Source organism: Balaenoptera physalus, assembly GCF_965194825.1.
Source record: "Balaenoptera physalus genome assembly, chromosome: 1".
NCBI lineage: Eukaryota > Metazoa > Chordata > Mammalia > Artiodactyla > Balaenopteridae > Balaenoptera > Balaenoptera physalus.
In genome coordinates this window covers 160,714,311-160,732,406 of record NC_138882.1, presented here as the reverse complement: position 1 = coordinate 160,732,406, position 18,096 = coordinate 160,714,311, and the positions used below count along the sequence as shown (strand labels likewise).

General features: G+C 40.8%; 1 long non-coding RNA gene across 1 annotated transcript in view; it reads right to left on the bottom strand.

The window, feature by feature from the left end:
- Positions 1 to 945: 945 nt before the first annotated feature.
- Positions 946 to 18,096, bottom strand: part of LOC309658057 — a 271,553-nt gene continuing 254,402 nt past the window's right edge. Inside the window, exon 2 of the long non-coding RNA XR_014262015.1 lies at positions 946 to 1,245. This is a non-coding gene — a long non-coding RNA (uncharacterized lncRNA). The remainder of the gene's footprint in view (positions 1,246 to 18,096) is intronic.

The window sequence follows — 18,096 nt, the reverse complement described above, 5'->3', positions numbered from 1 at the left end:
TTTAGTTGTTTTTCTGGGGTTTTATCTTGTTCCTTCATCTGGTGCATAGCCTTCTGCCTTTTCATCTTGTCTATCTTTCTGTGAATGTGGTTTTTGTTCCACCAGCTGCAGGATTGTAGTTCTTCTTGCTTGTACTATCTGCCTTCTGGTGGATGAGGCTATCTAAGAGGCTTTTGCAAGTTTCCTGATGGGAGGGAGTGGTGGTGGGTAGAGCTGGCTCTTGCTCTGGTAGGCAGAGCTCAGTAAAACTTTAATCCACTTGACTGCTGATGGGTGGTGCTGGGTTCCCCCCGTGTTGGTTGTTTGGCCTGAGGCAACCCAACACGAGCCTACCCGGGCTCTTTGGTGGGGCTAATGGCTGACTCTGGGAAGGCTCAGGCCAAGGAGTACTTCCCAGAACTTCTGCTGCCAATGTCCTTGTCCTCACGGTGAGACAGAGCCACCCCCAGCCTCTGCAGGAGACCCTCCAACACAAGCAGGTAGGTCTGATTCAGTCTCCTATGGGGTCACTGCTCCTTTCCCTGTGTCCCAATATGCACACTACTTTGTGTGTGCCCTCCAAGAGTGGAGTCTCTGTTTCCCCCAGTCCTGTCGAAGTCCTGCAATCAGATCCCGCTAGCCTTCAAAGTCTGATTCTCTAGGAATTCCTCCTCCCAGTGCCGGACCCCAGCCTGACGTGGGGCTCAGAACCTTCACTCCACTGGGTGGACTTCTGTGGTATGTGTTCTCCAGTTTGTAAGTCACCCACCCAGCAGTTATGGGATTTGATTTTATTGTGATTGCGCCCCTCCTACCATCTCATTGTGGCTTCTCCTTTGTCTTTGGGTGTGGGGTATCCTTTTTGCTGAGTTCCAGTGTCTTCCTGTCGATGATTGTTCAGCAGTTACTTGTGATTCTGGTGTTCTCGCAGGAGGGAGTGAGAGCACGTCCTTCTACTCCGCCATCTTTTTTTTTTTTTATTTTTTTATTTTTGGCTGTGTTGGGTCTTCATTTCTGTGCGAGGGCTTTCTCCAGTTGCGGCGAGTGGGGGCCACTCTTCATCGCGGTGCGTGGGCCTCTCACTGTCACGGCCTCTCCCATTGTGGAGCACAGGCTCCATACGCACAGGCTCAGTAGTTGTGGCTCACGGGTCTAGTTGCTCCGCAGCATGTGGGATCCTCCCAGACCAGGGCTCGAACCCGTGTCCCCTGCATTGGCAGGCAGATTCTCAACCACTGCGCCACCAGGGAAACCCTACTCCGCCATCTTGAACCAATCTCCTGCCACACTTCTTATGCTGTAAAATGTGTGCCCTTGTCAGAGGTGATGTTGCATTTGATAGCAAAGTGAAGGATAAGGCATTCTGTAAGTCTACAAATGATCCTGGAAGAAGAACTTCAGGCAGAGAAAACAATCGGAATATGTATTTACCCCGTGAGAACCAAGCTTCACTCCCTCTAAGATAGAGGGGTCCACGGTGGCCTCCCTCCAATCCCAGGGTCTCTCTTTCTTTGTGGTGTGAAATTCAAGAGGCAGCAACTTGTCTCTCCCTTTAGAAGGTTGCCCCAGACCACAGAGGCCCTAGAAACTTCCCCTATATGGTGGGCCCCCCTCCACCTCAGGCACACATACATCTTACAAAGGCATCTAGAGTGCTAGGCAATTCCCACTCACAGGTCCAGTTAGCATGATACCATCAATGTGATGAACCAAGACGTCCTGTCTGATATCAAGATACTTGAGTTGCCCTTACATAATATGACAGGGAGGACAAGACTTGACATTGTCCTGGTAAAGATGGTAATGGTATACTATTTTCCCTGCTATGTAAATTCAAATTGCTTCAGCTTTTCCTGGAAAGAAAATGTTTTCCAGGTCAAAAGCTGAATGCCAGGTGCCTGGGCTGTGTTGACTTGCCACAGGGAAGATTCCACATTTGGTACTCTAGTTGTGATTGGCATCACTACCTTAGTTTGCAGAGATTTACTCTCTTTCTCTATGTCTCATCTGGCTCTTGCACTAGCCAGATAAGTGAGTCAAATGGGGATGTGCTAGGAATCACTACCCTTGCACATCTCAAGTTTTAAAGGTAGTACCAGTCTCTGTAATTTCCCCAAGGTGGAAGTATTGCTTCTGACTTACCTTCTTGGTGTGGTGGGGATGGGAATGGGGGAGTCGTTTCAGGAGCTTTCACTCTGCCTCTCTCATCATAATAGCCTTCATTTCATGAGTGAAAAGACCAATATAAGAATTCTACCCATTATTAAGTATCTCTCTTTTCACCATATATTCTGGGAGTGGGGGAAAAACACAGGGTCCGTGACCCCATGGACAGTGTATTAGACTTGGGTCAGGACTCCATACATAACCTGACTCTCATAAGTTCCCAGTCTCACTGGTGGCACTTCAGAGCTCTGGGGATCAGCATGAATTCATATCCAATATCTTTTTTAAAAATATATTTATTTATTTATTTGGCTGTACCAGGTCTTAGTTGCGGAATGCGGGATCTAGTTCCCTGACCATGGATCGAACCCGGGCCCCCTGCATTGAGAGCACAGAGTCTTAACTGCTGGACCACCAGGGAAGTCCCAGATCCAATATCTGTTAACCTAAGGAAGATCATGTACCTTTCAGTAGTGCACAGTTACCTTGGTCAGTGGCAGCAAGTCATTTGGGGACAACACATGGTATCTATCTACAGCCACATCGCAGGGTCCTCCCTCAGTTGAGGGTCTCTGAGTCTGTGAACTGACTTAATTAGATCTGGAAATTGGGTAAAAGGCCAAGAATACCCCCTCCCCAGTTTCTACCCAGAAATCTAGTATTTTCATCTGTGTTTGCCAAGCAACACCGTAACAGGATGCCCAACTGTTTCATTTCTAAAAATCTTTGCCACAGTTCCCTAGAGATCAAAGCACTTGGATTGCCATTCTTGGCTCACCTGGCCTCTGACAGGTAAGCATGGCTATCTTTCCCTTTCTACTCTGGGATCCCATTATTCCCACTGAGATCAAGGGATATAATTCCTTTGCATTATCCCCAACCATCATCTCCAGTCTATAGATGACAGTCCAGTCACTGCAAGCTCTTCAAGGACTTCTTAATGCCTTCATGAGGGGAGTGTCCTCCAGGCCTTCCTGAGGGCTATGGTTGGGGAGAATTGAGCAGGTTTACCCACTACCATCATTCTCAAACTGTGGTGATTCTGATGCATGCTGAAGTATGAGAACCATTACTGTAGAACAGGGCTTCTCAAACTTTAATGTGCATGCAAATCACCTGGAGATCTTTTTGGATGCAGAATCTGATTCATTATGTCTGGGGTAGAGCCCAAGCTTCTGCATTTTTTAACAAGCTCCTAGATGATGCCAGTGCTTCTGATCTGATACCACCGCTTTGAGCAGTAATGCTATAGAGGAGGGTGTCTGATGACTCAGGAAATGGGAATATAATGGATCTATTCTATCAGTGGTCCTCAAACTTTGGGGTGTATCAGAATCACCTGAGAGCTTGTTAAAACATAGATTTCTGACCCCCCCCCCAAAGCTTATGACTCTATAGATCTGAGGTGAGGCTCAAGAACTGGCATTTCTAACGTGTTCACAGATGATGCTGATGTTGATGGTACAGGGACCACACCTTGAGAACCCGTTATCTAACATTCCTTAGAATCCACTACCACACATTTTCCCTAGATCCTTGTTTCTACAGCTTGGCAAAGTTTTGTAGCCTTTAAGTGCATAGGCCATCTTCTTCTGGAGCAGGCCTTATACCTCTCCATCTGGGCCTTGATATGGGCCTGAAAGTGATAAGAGATAAGGAGATGGGACCTAAGGAGAATTGACCTCAGCTTATGAGGCAACTGCCCTAGGTGCAATTATTGTAAGGCTTTTATACAAAGGAGAGCTAGTTTTTCCAGCCAGCAGAAGAGGTTCGAAGGAGTATGGAGGGTCAGAATTTTCAGCCATGTCATGTCTGCATCATGACTCCCTTTCCCATGTCTCAGAGTTTTACTCCTCCCATCAATAACCTTGACTAGGTGTAAGAGACTTGGCAGAGTTAAGCATTTAATTGGTGTTGCAAATCTACCACCCTTACAATCAGACCCTAGGATTGGTTCTTAGCCATATTTCCTCTGCAATTAGTGGAAACAAGGGACTCCTTCATTGCTTCCATGGAGGTATTCTGGTTTTCCGTGTGTCTTTTTAATTGTATTTCTGTAGCTTTTATTTTCTCTTTTTCCCTATGTATACTTTTCAGGGTGGTAAAAAGAATCCAGTTGGTTCCACTATTTTATAACCACCGTTCTTACCATAGCAGTGAAGTGTCAGAGCCACTTGATCTCTTAATGCCTTGCCCTCCATCTGCATTTCATCTCATGCTGCCACCATTGCTAATTTGAGTAATGATGATGCTACCACATGCCATGGATTGCTTATTTCCTAATTCTCCCCCAGCAAGGTTATCACTGTGATCCTCAAATATATGAGCAACTGAATTCCAGGATCCCATTTTGAGGGACTATTTCCTGATTCCACAATTACCGTATTATTCTGAATCCAAATAGGAAACAGATGGCTCACTGAAATTAGTATAATTCAAAGAGGGTTTTATAAAGGTACTATTTATTAAGGTTTGGGCAGGGTAAGTGTATAGGGAACCCACAAGGGATAATGTGGTAATCCAGAACTAAGAACAGCAGAACGATTAACACCCGTAGGCCTGAAGGGATGAAGAGAGGGAGTGGTTTCTGTAATCCTGAAGGAAATTCCGATAGAGTGGGTCAATTGGAAAGAAGCAATGACTTTTGATCGACGGACACAGTAGCCCAAATGGACTTCTAAGGGAGATGTCTTGCTGGGGATCTGCATTGGCTGAACCCAACAAGAAGCCAGAAGGTGAAGAATCCACTGACATACTCCATGCAGGTCAGAGCCAAGGCAAAGAGCAGGGTGGAAAAATGTACGCAGTGAATCTGGAGAGGCAAATATCCTACTAATTTTTTTCTGACGCTCTTACTATTTATTTTTCTTTACATTCAAATCTGCCATTTTGTTCTTTGTTTTCTACTTGTTTCACCAAGTTTTTGTTCCTTTATTTCTCCTTTATTGCCATCTTTGGGACTAATTATTTTTTATTTTTCCATTTTTCCCTCCATTACCTTGCCAGTTTTACATTCTTTTCTTATTCTTTTAGTAGTTACCATAGAGACTGAATAATCTCCTTACATCCATATGAACTCATGTTTAGTTTAATATAGATACAGATATAGAAATATATATTTATAAATATTTATACATACACACACAAACATACATATGTGTGTACACAGGCTAGTATACAAACATATGCTTCCTTACTCTGTCAGCTGAGAGGGCACCCCATTAGCAGCAACCACAGCTAGTACTGAACCTTGGTTTCTAATGCCATTCTCAAATCAAAGAAACCAGGGCTGTTTGGAGAAATAGCTGACTAAAATTGGAACAGAAAATATACAAGATAAGCCTAAATCATCTTGTAGTGCCAGAAAGTGAAGAAGTGCTTTTAAAAAAAAAAGGTGAGGGTATGTCAAAAGGACACAGGAATCAAATGAAGAGTTCCCAATGGCCAAAGCTGGAACAATTTGAGAAAAAAAAAAAAAAAAGAGTACTCTATTATAGCACAAAGTATAAAATAAATATCCATGAGCCCATAATGATATAAATAAATAACTGAATAAATAAATGAAGGAGAAGAGAGAAATCTCCCTGTATAAGAATTACAAATAATTTATATAAATACTCTGCCTTCAAGGAGGTAGAATATAATTCCCCACTCCTCAGGTATGAACCATACATAGTCGCTTCCTTCCAAAGAGTGTAGTATGAAAAAAAGGAAAAAGTAATTTTACAGTGGAGAAGTCTGACACACACTACCTCAGCGAGGAGATCAAGATTAATGTCAGCATTGATAGGTCATGTTGATGGTAGGTTCCCCTTGATATAATGTGAAAAAAGGCAATTACCAGTGTATTCGTCCTCTCCAAAACAGACAACCCCAATATAAATATGAGAAAAAAATTAGACAAATACCAGCTGAGGGACATTCTACAAAATACTGACCAGTGCTCCTCAAAACTGTCAAGGTCATCAAAAACAAGGAAAGTGTGAGAAATTATCACAATCAAGAGTTGCCTAAGGGGACATGACAAGGAAATGTCATGTGATATCATAGATTGAATCCTGGACAGGAAAAGAATATTAGATAAAAACTAAAGAAATGAAAATAAAATGTGAACTTTGGTTAATAATAATGTGCCCATATTATTAACAGTTCATTAATTGTGACAAATGTACTAATAATGCAAGATTTAATAATAGGGGAAATTTAGTATGGGAACTCTGTACTATCGTCTCAATTTTTCTGTAAATCTATTCTAAACTTTGAAAGTGTATTTAAAAAACATGACTCCTTGACTCAGTACAGTCTACTTTAAAGTAGTACTTTTGTTACTTCCCAAAAAATGAAAGAAACTTATGACAGTTTAACTCCATTTACCTCTCCCTCCCCACCTTTGGTGCAATTTTTGTTATCCTTTTTATTTCTATATCTGTTTAAATGCCACAAGACATTATTGTTGTTTTAAACAATTAATATTTAAACACACACCATCTATATCTGTATCTATATATCTGTATCTATGTACACACATGCATACATGCATACACAAAACATCTGTGTGTGTGTACATATATATACACACATATATATACTATGTGTGTATGTGTGTGTGTGTGTATATGTATATAGTGTTTCACATTCCTTCCTGCAATACTGTGCTTCCATATAGGATTATTTTCCTTCAGCCTGAAACTCCCTTTAATACTTTTTTTTTTAACATCTTTATTGGAGTATAATTGCTTTACAATGGTGTGTTAGTTTCTGTTTTATAACAAAGTGAATCAGCTATACATACACATGTATCCCCATATCTCTTCCCTCTTTCGTCTCCCTCCCACCCCCTCTATCCCACCCCTCTAGGTGGTCACAAAGCACCGACCTGATCTCCCTGAGCTATGTGGCTGCTTCACACTAGCTATCTATTTTACATTTGATAGTGTATATATGTCCATGCCACTCTCTCACTTCATCCCAACTTACCTTCCCCCTCCCTGTTTCCTCAAGTCCATTCTCTATGTCTGCGTCTTTATTCCTGTCCTGCACCTAGGTTCTTCAGAACCTTTCTTTTTCTTTTTTTTTAGATTCCATATATATGTGTCAGCATACGGTATTTGTTTTCTCTTTCTGACTTACTTCACTCTGTATGACAGACTCTAGGTCCATCCACCTCGCTACAAATAACTCAGTTTCGTTCCCTTTAATGACTGAGTAGTATTCCATTGTATATGTGTGCCACATCTTCTTTATCCATTCATCTGTCAATGGACACTTAGGTTGTTTCCACGTCCTGGCTATTGTAAATAGAGCTGCAATGAACATTGTGGTACATGACTCTTTTTGAATTATGGTTTTCTCAGGGTTTGTGCCCAGTAGTGGGATTGCTGGGTCATATGATAGTTCTATTTTTAGTTTTCTAAGGAACCTCCATACTGTTCTCCATAGTGGCTGTATCAATTTACATTCCCACCGACAGTGCAAGAGGGTTCCCTTTTCTCCACACCCTCACCAGCATTTATTGTTCGTAGATTTTTTGATGATGACCATTCTGACTGGTGTGAGGTAATACCTCATTGTGGTTTTGATTTGCATTTCTCTAATGATTAGTGATGTTTAGCATCCTTTCATGTGTTTGCTGGCAATCTGTATATCTTCTCTGGAGAAATCTCTGTGTAGATTTTTGGATTGGGTTGTTTGTTTTTTTTATATTGAGCTGCATGAGCTGCTTGTAAATTTTGGAGATTAATCCTTTGTCAGTTGCTTCATTTTCAAATATTTTCTCCCATTCTGAGGGTTGTCTTTTAGTCTTGTTTATGGTTTCCTTTGCTTTGCAAAAGCTTTTAAGTTTCAGTAGGTCCCATTTGTTTATTTTTGTTTTTATTTCCATTTCTCTAGGAGGTGGGTCAAAAAGGATCTTGCTGTGATTTATGTCATAGAGTGTTCTGTCTATGTTTTCCTCTAAGAGTTTGATAGTGTCTGGCCTTACATTTAGGTCTTTAATCCATTTTGAGTTTATTTTTGTGTATGGTGTTAGGGAGTGTTCTAATTCCATTCTTTTACATGCAGCCATCCAGTTTTCCCAGCACCACTTATTGAAGAGGGTGTCTTTTCTCCATTGTATATTCTTACCTCCTTTATCAAAAATAAGGTGACCATATGAGCGTGGGTTTATCTCTGGGCTTTCTATCTTGTTCCATTGATCTATATTTCTGGTTTTGTGCCAGTACCATACTGTCTTGATTACTGTAGCTTTGTAGTATAGTCTGAAGTCAGGGAGCCTGATTCCTCCAGCTCCATTTTTCTTTCTCAAGATTGCTTTGGCTATTCGAGGTCTTTTGTGTTTCCATACAAATTGTGAAATTTTTTGTTCTAGTTCTGTGAAAAATGCCATTGGTAGTTTGATAGTGATTGCATTGAATCTGTAGATTGCTTTGAGTAGTATAGTCATTTTCACAATGTTGATTCTTCCATTCCAAGAACATGGTATATCTCTCCATCTGTTTGTATCATCTTTAATTTCTTTCATCAGTGTCTTATGGTTTTCTGCATACAGGTCTATTGTCTCCTTAGGTAGGTTTATTCCTAGGTATTTTACTCTTTTTGTTGCAATGGTAAATAGGAGTGTTTCCTTAATTTCTCTTTCAGATTTTTCATCATTAGTGTATAGGAATGCAAGAGACTTCTGTGCATTAATTTTGTATCCTGCTACTTTACCATATTCACTGATTAGCTCTAGTAGTTTTCTGGTAGCGTCTTTAGGATTCTCTATGTATAGTATCATGTCATCTGCAAACAGTGACAGCTTTACTTCTTCTTTTCTGATTTCGATTCCTTTATTTCTTTTTCTTCTCTGATTACTGTGGCTAAAACTTTCAAAACTATGTTGAATAATAGTGGTTAGAGTGGACAACCTTGTCTTGTTCCTGGTCTTAGTGAAAATGGTTTCAATTTTTCACCGTTGAGAATGATGTTGGCTGTGGGTTTGTCATATATGACCTTTATTATGTTGAGGTAAGTTCCCTTTATGCCTACTTTCTGGAGGGTTTTATCATAAATGGGTGTTGAATTTTGTCGAAAGCTTTTTCTGCAACTATTGGGATGATTACATGGTTTTTATTCTTCAATTTGTTAATATGGTTTACACATTGATTGATTTGCGTATATTGAAGAATCCTTGCAACCCTGGGATAAATCCCACTTCATCAAGGTGTATGATCCTTTTAATGTGTTGTTGGATTCTGTTTGCTAGTATTTTGTGAGGATTTTTGCATCTATGTTCATCAGTGATATTGGCCTGTAATTTTCTTTCTCTGTGACATATTTGTCTGGTTTTGGTATCAGAGTGATGGTGGCCTCGTAGAATGAGTTTGGGAGTGTTCCTCCCTCTGCTATATTTTGGAAGAGTTTGAGAAGGATAGGTCTTAGCTCTTCTCTAAATGTTTGATAGAATTCACCTGTGAAGCCATCTGATCCTGGGGTTTTGTTTGTTGCAAGACCTTTTTTTTTTTTTTTTTTTATTGGCTGCGTTGAGTCTTCGTTGCTGCATGCGGGCTTTCTCTAGTTGCAGCGAGCGGGGGCTGCTCTTTGTTGTGGTGCGCAAGCTTCTCATTGTGGTGGCTTCTCCTGTTGCGGAGCACAGGCTCTAGGCATGCGGGCTTCAGTAGTTGTGGCACACAGGCTCAATAGTTGTAGCTTGTGGGCTCCAGAGCGCAGGGTCAGTAGTTGTGATGCATGGGCTTAGCTGCTCCACAGTATGTGGGATCTTCCGGGACCAGGGCTTGAACCCATGTCCCCTGCATTGGCAGGCGGATTCTTAACCACTGCACCACCAGGGAAGTCCCTGTTGGAAGACTTTTAATCAGAGTTTCACTTTCAGTACTTGTGATTGGTCTGTTTATATTTTCTATTTCTTCCTGGTTCAGTTTCAGAAGGTTGTGCTTTTCTAAGAATTTGTTCATTTCCTCCAGGTTTTCCATTTTATTGGCATATAGTTGCTTGTAGTAACATCTCATGATCCGTCGTATTTCTGCAGTGTCAGTTGTTACTTCTCCTTTTTTCATTTCTAATTCTATTGATTTGAGTCTTCTCCCTTTTTTTCTTCATAAGTCTGGATAATGGTTTATAAATTTTGTTTATCTTCTCAAAGAGCCAGCTTTTAGTTTTATTGATCTTTGCTATTGTTTCTTTCATTTCTTTTTCATTTATTTCTGACCTGAACTTAATGATTTCTTTCCTTCTGCTAACTTTGGGGTTTTTTTGCTCTTCTTTCTCTAATTGCTTTAGGTGTAACGTTAGGTTGTTTATTTGAGATGTTTCTTGTTTCTTGAGGTAGGATTGTACTGCTATAAACGTCCCCCTTAGAACTGCTTTTGCTGCATCCCATAGGTTTTGGGTCCTCGTGTTTTCATGATCATTTGTTTCTAGGTATTTTTTGATTTCCTCTTTGATTTCCTTAGTGACCTCTTGGTTATTAAGTAGTGTATTGTTTAGCCTCCATGTGTTTGTATTTTTTACAGACTTTTTCCTGTAATTGATATCTAGTCTCATAGCGTTGTGTTCGGAAAAGATACTTGATACGATTTCAATTTTCTTAAATTTACCAAGGCTTGATTTGTGACCCAAGATATGATCTATCCAGGAGAATCTTCCATGAGCACTTGAGAAGAAAGTGTATTCTGTTGTTTTTGGATTGAATGCCCTATAAATATCAATTAAGTCCGTCTTGCTTAATGTGTTATTTAAAGCTTGTGTTTCCTTATTTATTTTCATTTTGGATGATCTGTCCATTGGTGAAAGTAGGGTGTTAACGTCCCCTACTATGACTGTGTTACTGTCGATTTCCTCTTTCATGGCTGTTAGCAATTGCCTTATGTATTGAGGTGCTCCTATATTGGGTGCATAAATATTTACAATTGTAATATCTTCTTCCTGGATTGATCCCTTGATCATTATGTAGTGTTCTTCTTTGTCTCTTGTAATAGTCTTTATTTTAAAGTCTATGTTGTCTGATATGAGAATTGCTACTCCAGCTTTCTTTTGATTTCCATTTGCATGGAATATCTTTTTCCAACCCCTCACTTTCAGTCCGTATGTGTCCCTAGGTCTGAAGTGGGTCTCTTGTAGACAGCATATATATGGGTCTTGTTTTTGTATCCATTCAGCCAGCTATGTCTTTTGTTTGGAGCATTTAATCCATTTACATTTAAGGTAATTATCAATATGTATGTTCCTATTACCATTTTCTTAATTGTTTTGGGTTTGCTATTGTAGGTCTTTTACTTCTCCTATGTTTCCTGCCTAGAGAAGTTCCTTTAGCATTTGTTGTAAAGCTGGCTTGGTGGTGCTGAATTCTCTTAGCTTTTGCTTGTCTGTAAAGGTTTTAATTTCTCCATTGAATCTGAATGAGATCCTTGTTGGGTAGAGTAATCTTGGTTGTAGGTTTTTCCCTTTCATCACTTTAAATATGTCCTGCCACACCCTTCTGGCTTACAGAGTTTCTGCTGAAAGATCAGCTGTTAACCTTATGGGGATTCCCTTGTATGTTATTTGTTGTTTTTCTCTTGCTTCTTTTAATATTTTTTCTTTGTATTTAATTTTTCATAGTTTGATTAATATGTGTCTTGGCATGGTTCTCCTTGGATTTATCCTGTATGGCTCTCTCTGCACTTCCTAGACTTGATTAACTATTTCCTTTCCCATATTAGGGGAGTTTTCAACTATAATCTCTTCAAATATTTTCTCAGTCCCTTTCTTTTTCTCTTCTTCTTCTGGGATCCCTATAATTCGAATGTTGGTGTGTTTAATGTTGTCCCAGAGGTCTCTGAGACTGTCCTCAATTCTTTTCATTCTTTTTTCTTTATTCTGCTCTGCGGTAGTTATTTCCACTATTTTATCTTCCAGGTCACTTATGCATTCTTCTGCCTCAGTTATTCTGCTATTGATTCCTTCTAGAGAATTTTTAATTTCATTTATTGTGTTGTTCATCGTTGTTTGTTTGCTCTTTGGTTCTTCTAGGTCCTTGTTAAACGTTTCTTGTATTTTCTCCATTGTATTTCCAAGATTTTGGATCATCTTTACTATCATTATTCTGAATTCTTTTTCAGGTAGGCTGCCTATTTCCTCTTCATTTGTTTGCTCTGGTGGGTTTTTACCTTGCTCCTTCATCTGCTCTGTGTTTCTCTGTCTTCTCATTTTGCTTAACTTACTGTGTTTGGGGTCTCCTTTTTGCAGGCCGCAGGTTCATCGTTCCCATTGTTTTTGGTGTTGGCCCCCAGTGGGTAAGGTTGGTTCAGTGGGTTGTGTAGGCTTCCTGGTGGAGGGGACTAGAGGCTGTGTTCTGGTGGATGAGGCTGGATCTTGTCTTTCTGGTGGGCAGGACTGCATCTGGTGGTGTGTTTTGGGGTGTCTGTGACCTTATTATGATTTTATGCAGCCTCTCTGCTAATGAGTGGGGTTGTGTTCCTGTCTTGCTAGTTGTTTGGCATAGGGTGTCCAGCACTGTAGCTTGCTGGTTGTTGAGTGGAGCTGGGTCTTAGCATTGAGATGGAGATCTCTGGGAGAGCTTTCACCATTTGATATTATGTGGAGCCAGGAGGTCTCTGGTGGACCAATGTCCTGAACTCGGCTCTCCCACCTCAGAGGCACAGGCCTGACACCCGGCCAGAGCACCAAGACCCTGTCAGCCACACAGCTCAGAAGAAAAGGGAGGAAAAAAAGAAAGAAAGACAACAATAAAATAAAATAAAGTTATTAAAATAAAAAATAATTATTAAAAATAAAAAAATTAAAAAGTAATTTAAAAAAAGAAGAAAAGAAAGAAAGATGAGAGCAACCAAACCAAAAAACAAATCCACCAATGATAACCAGCTCTAAAAACTATGCACAAAAAAAAAAAAAGCGGACAGACAGAACCCTAGGACAAATGGTAAACGCAAAGCTTTACAGACAAAAATCATACTCACAAAAAGAGAAAAAGGAAAAATATATATATATATTGTTGCTCCCAAAGTCCACTGCATTAATTTTGGGATGATTCATTGTCTACTCAGGTATTCCACAGATGCAAGGTACATCAAGTTGATTGTGGAGATTTAATCTGCTGCTCCTGAGGCTGCTGGGAGAGATTTCCCTTTCTCTTCTTTGTTCACACAGCTTCTGAGGTTCAGCTTTGGATTTGGCCCCGCCTCTGCATGTAGGTCGCCTGAGGGTGGCTGTTCTTCGCTCAGAGAGGATGGGGTTAAAGTAGCAGCTGATTAGGGCGCTCTGGCTCACTCAGGCCGGGGGGAGGGAAGGATACGTAGTGCGGGGAGAGCCTGCGGCGGCAGAGGCCAGCATGACCTTGCACCAGCCTGAGGTGCGCCGTGTGTTCTCCCGGGGAAGTTGTCCCTGGATCACGGGACCCTGGCAGTGGCGGGCTGCACAAGCTCCTGGGAGGGGAGGCGTGGATAGTGACCTGTGCTTGCACACAGGCTTCTTGGTGGCTGCAGCAGCAGCCTTAGCGTTTCATGCCTATCTCTGCTGTCAGCGCTGATAGCCGCGGCTCACACCCATCTCTGGAGCTCGTTTAGGTGGTGCTCTGAATCCCCTCTCCTCCCATACCCTGAAACAATGATCTCTTGACTCTTAGGCAGGTCCAGACTTTTTACCGGACTCCCTCCCGGCTAGCTTGGCGCACTAGCCCCTTCAGGCTGTGTTCACGCCGCCAACCCCAGTCCTCTCCCTGGGATCTGACCTCCGAAGCCCGAGCCTCAGCGCCCAGGCCCCACCCGCCCTGGCGGGTGAGCAGACAAGCCTCTCAGGCTGGTGAGTGCTGGTCGGCACCAATCCTCTGTGCGGGAATCTCTCCACTTTGCCCTCTGCACCCCTATTGCTGCGCTCTCCTCCAGGGCCCCGAAGCTTCCCCCCAGCCACCCCCCATCTCTGCCAGTGAAGTGGCTTCCTAGTGTGGGGAAACTTTTCCTCCTTCACAGCTCCCTCCCAGTGGTGCAGGTCCCATCCCTATTCTTTTGTCTGTTTTTTCTTTTTTCTTTTGCCCTACCCAGGTACGTGGGGAGTTTCTTGCCTTTTGGGAAGTCTGAGGTCTTCTGCCAGCGTTCAGTAGGTGTTCTGTAGGAGTTGTTCCACATGTAGATGTGTTTCTGATGTATTTGTGGGGAGGAAGGTGATCTCCACATCTTACTCTTCCACCATCTTGAAGGTCTCTCTCCTTGTCCCACCCTTTTAATAGTTTTTAATGTGGGTCTGATGGTGACAAATTCTCTCAGCTTTTATTTGTTGGAAAACAACTTTATTTCATTTTCCTTTTTGAAGCATATTTACACTGGGTATAGATGCTAGATTGGCAGGCATTCCATTGTCTTATGGCATCCATTGTTTTTGTTGAAGAGTCAGCTATCATTCTTAATGTTGCTTCTATGAAGGTAATGTGTTTTTCCCTCTCTAGCCATTTTAAAGATATTTTCTGCCTTTGGTTTTCATCAGTTTGACTCTAATATGCCTGAGCATGGCTTTATTTGTATTTATCTTATTTAGAATCTTCAGAGCCTCTTGAATTTGTGGTTTTATGCCTGTCCCATTTGCTTCTGTCTCAGTCTTCTCCTTCTGGAAACCTTACTATACATGTGTTAGACTTTTCCATTGTATCTCATATTATCTCTTATGGGTTCTTTAAGATCCTTTACGTCTCTCTTTTAAAATCTTTTTAAGAATCTCTCAGTGTTTCAATCTATGTATTGTTTTCTAGACTGTCTTCCAGTTTATAAATCATCTGTGTGTCTAGTCACCTATTAAACCCACCTATTGAATTTCTGGGATTTAATTTAACCATTTCTTATAGATTTCACGTTTCTGGTGAAATACACTATGTATGTTGTTGACTATATTAATATCAGTTATTTTTGGGTCCCTGTCTAGTAACTCCAATATCTGAATCATGTATGGGTCTATTTTTCTCTTGATTTTTAAGCATTTGGTTCTGTTTCAATCATGCTTCATAATTTTTATTGAATGCCAGTCATTGTGTATGAAAACTTGTTAAGACGTTGATGATGTTGTCTTTCTACAATGAGGATTAAATTTTCTTCTAGAGGGTAGAGTATTGGCCAAATACCTCAATCCTGTCAAGGGTTGGATTTACCCCTGGAGCAGAGCCCTGTTCCCAAGTCAAGAAACTTACTCTTAATGTGTGGCCCTTACCCCCAGGGATGGCTTTTCTAGAGTCACAACTAAAAGCCTAAGGCTTTTACCAAGACCCTTTCACCCTGGCAGGACTTGAACTCCAACTTCTGTCTTCCCAACATAATGCATTTGCTGAAATCCCTGCTCAACTTTTTACTCTATCAGCTATTCTTTTCTTCTAAGTTTCTTGGAGTCTTACTGTGTGCATGTCCATCTTAGGAGTTGGCCAAGATATAAAGACATATTAGGTGCAGAAAAATCCAACACAAGCTACTCTCCACTGCCTTTTATTACAGTTAGATGTTTATCTTTGTTAAATTATGAAATATATAATACATTAAAAAGAGTATGTACAACATATATGTAAATTTTCTAAAATAACAAAACATAAACTAATAGTGAGGTTAAGAAATAAAATAACAACAGAACCTTTGAAGTTTCTTATATGCCCCTCTTCAAATGCAAAGGCATCCTCCTCCCTGAACCCAAAGGTAACCACCATCCCAAATTGGTCTTCATCATTTCGTTGCTTTTCTTTATAGTTTTATCACATATATATGTGCTATATATTGTTTAGCTTGGCTTGTAATTCTAATACAATATAAGTGAAAGCATATTGGTTTTTTTCTTTTGTGATTTGCTTTCTATTCTAAACATTAATCTTTGAGATTCATTCTTGCTAATGTATGTTGCTAGTTCATTTTCATTGCTATATTATGTTGTATTAAGTAGTATTACATTGTATGGATGTATTGACGTTTGCATATTCACCAGTTGATGGATAGTTGAGCTTCCAGTTTCATGCAATTATGAAAAGCTGCTATAAACATTTGTATACAGGTTTTAGTGAAAACATAAGCTTTCATTTCTCATGGGTAAATACCTAGGAGTGTGATTACTGGATCACATGTTGAGTGTATGTTTAACTTTATAAGGAACTTTCAAACTGTTTCCCAAAGTGGCTGTATCATTTTTGCATTCCCACCAGCAATGTATGAGAGTTCCAGTTGCTCCATATCTTCTTCAGTGCATGGTTTTGTCAGTTTCTGTTTGTTCCTTTGTATACTTAGCCATTCTAATAGATGTGTAGCAGTGTCATGTTGTAATTTTAATTTGCACTTCCCTAATATCAAATAATGTTGAGAATCTTTTCATGTGCTTTTTTCCTATCCATATATCTTTTGAGGTAAAGTGTCTGTTAAAAATGTTTGCCTATTTTTGGGCTTCCCTGGTGGTGCAGTGGTTGAGAATCTGCCTGCCAGTGCAGGGGACACGGGTTCGAGCCCTGGTCTGGGAAGATCCCACATGCCGTGGAGCAACTGGGCCTGTGAGCCACAACTACTGAGCCTGCGTGTCTGGAGCCTGTGCTCCACAACAAGAGAGGCCGCGACAGTGAGAGGCCCGTGCACCATGATGAAGAGTGGCCCCCGCTCGCCATAACTAGAGAAAGCCCTCGCACAGAAACAAAGACCCAACACAGCCAAAAATAAATAAATAAATAAATAAAATTTTTTTAAAAAAGCAAAATGCAAAATTCAGTTTAAAAAAAAATGTTTGCCTATTTTTAAATTGAGATATTTTCTTATTACTGAGTTTTGGGAATTTAAAAAACTTTATTCTGGATACATATTCTTTGACAGATATGTGTTTTGCAAATATTTTCTCACAGTCTCTGACTTATCTTTTCATTTTTCAACAGTGTCTTTCACAGAGCAGAAAATTTTAATTTTAATGAAGTCTAGTTTATATTTTTTGTAATGGATCAAGGTTTTGGTGTCATATATAAAAAATCTTTGCCCCCCCAAAGACACAGTGATTTTCTTTTATGTTTTCTTCAAGAAATTTTATCACTTTGGGTTTTACCTTTAGCCTATAATCCATTTTGAGTTAATTTTTGTATAAAGTGAAAAATGTGGGTCAAGGTTCAGTTTTTGTGTTGTTTTTTTAAAAAATTTATTTCGTTGCACCAGGTCTTAGTTGCAGCAGGTGAGCTCCTTATTTGTGGCTCGCCAGCTCCTTAGTTGTGGCTTGCTGGCTCCTTAGTTGTGGCATGTGAACTCTTAGTTGTGGCATGCATGTGGGATCTAGTTCCCTGACCAGGGATCGAACCCAGGCCCCCTGCATTGGGAGCACAGAGTCTTAACCACTGTACCACCAGGGAAGTCCCCAAGGCTCAGTTTTTGTGCATGAACATTCAGTAGTTCCAGCACTGAGCCAGGAAACAGGACCTCGGAGCCATAGACACAAGAAACTGGATTCTGCCAACAACCTGAATGAGTTTAGAAGCAGGTTCTTCCCAAGAGCCTCCAGTTCGCTGACCAGGGATCAAACCTGTGCCCTCAGGACTGAAAGCTCAGAGTCTTAACTGCTGGACTGTCAGGGAATTCCCCAGAATCCCCCACTTCTTACCATCTCTGCCACCCTCATCCAAGCCACCATCATCTCAGGTTTATCCACTGAGAGGGACTGGGGACGGCAACATCCCAAAGCAAGGAGCCCGCTTAGCAACCAGATCTCAGATTCTGAGTGCTAAGAAATCTGGCAGAGACCATCTTCATCAAATGAATTAAGTAAACAAAGTTAACATCACAAGGAATGCAACAAATTGAAATTGTGCACCCCCCGATAGGATGCAGTAGGAAGAACACAGCATCACTTGAGTGATATTCCTGCCAAAGTGCATCACTTGAGACCTGTGACTTGCACGAGTGGCAGCTCCAGTGGAATCTTGTGGGACATAATTCATTTTTCATATGGATAGTAATTAGCAAAGCAAAAACT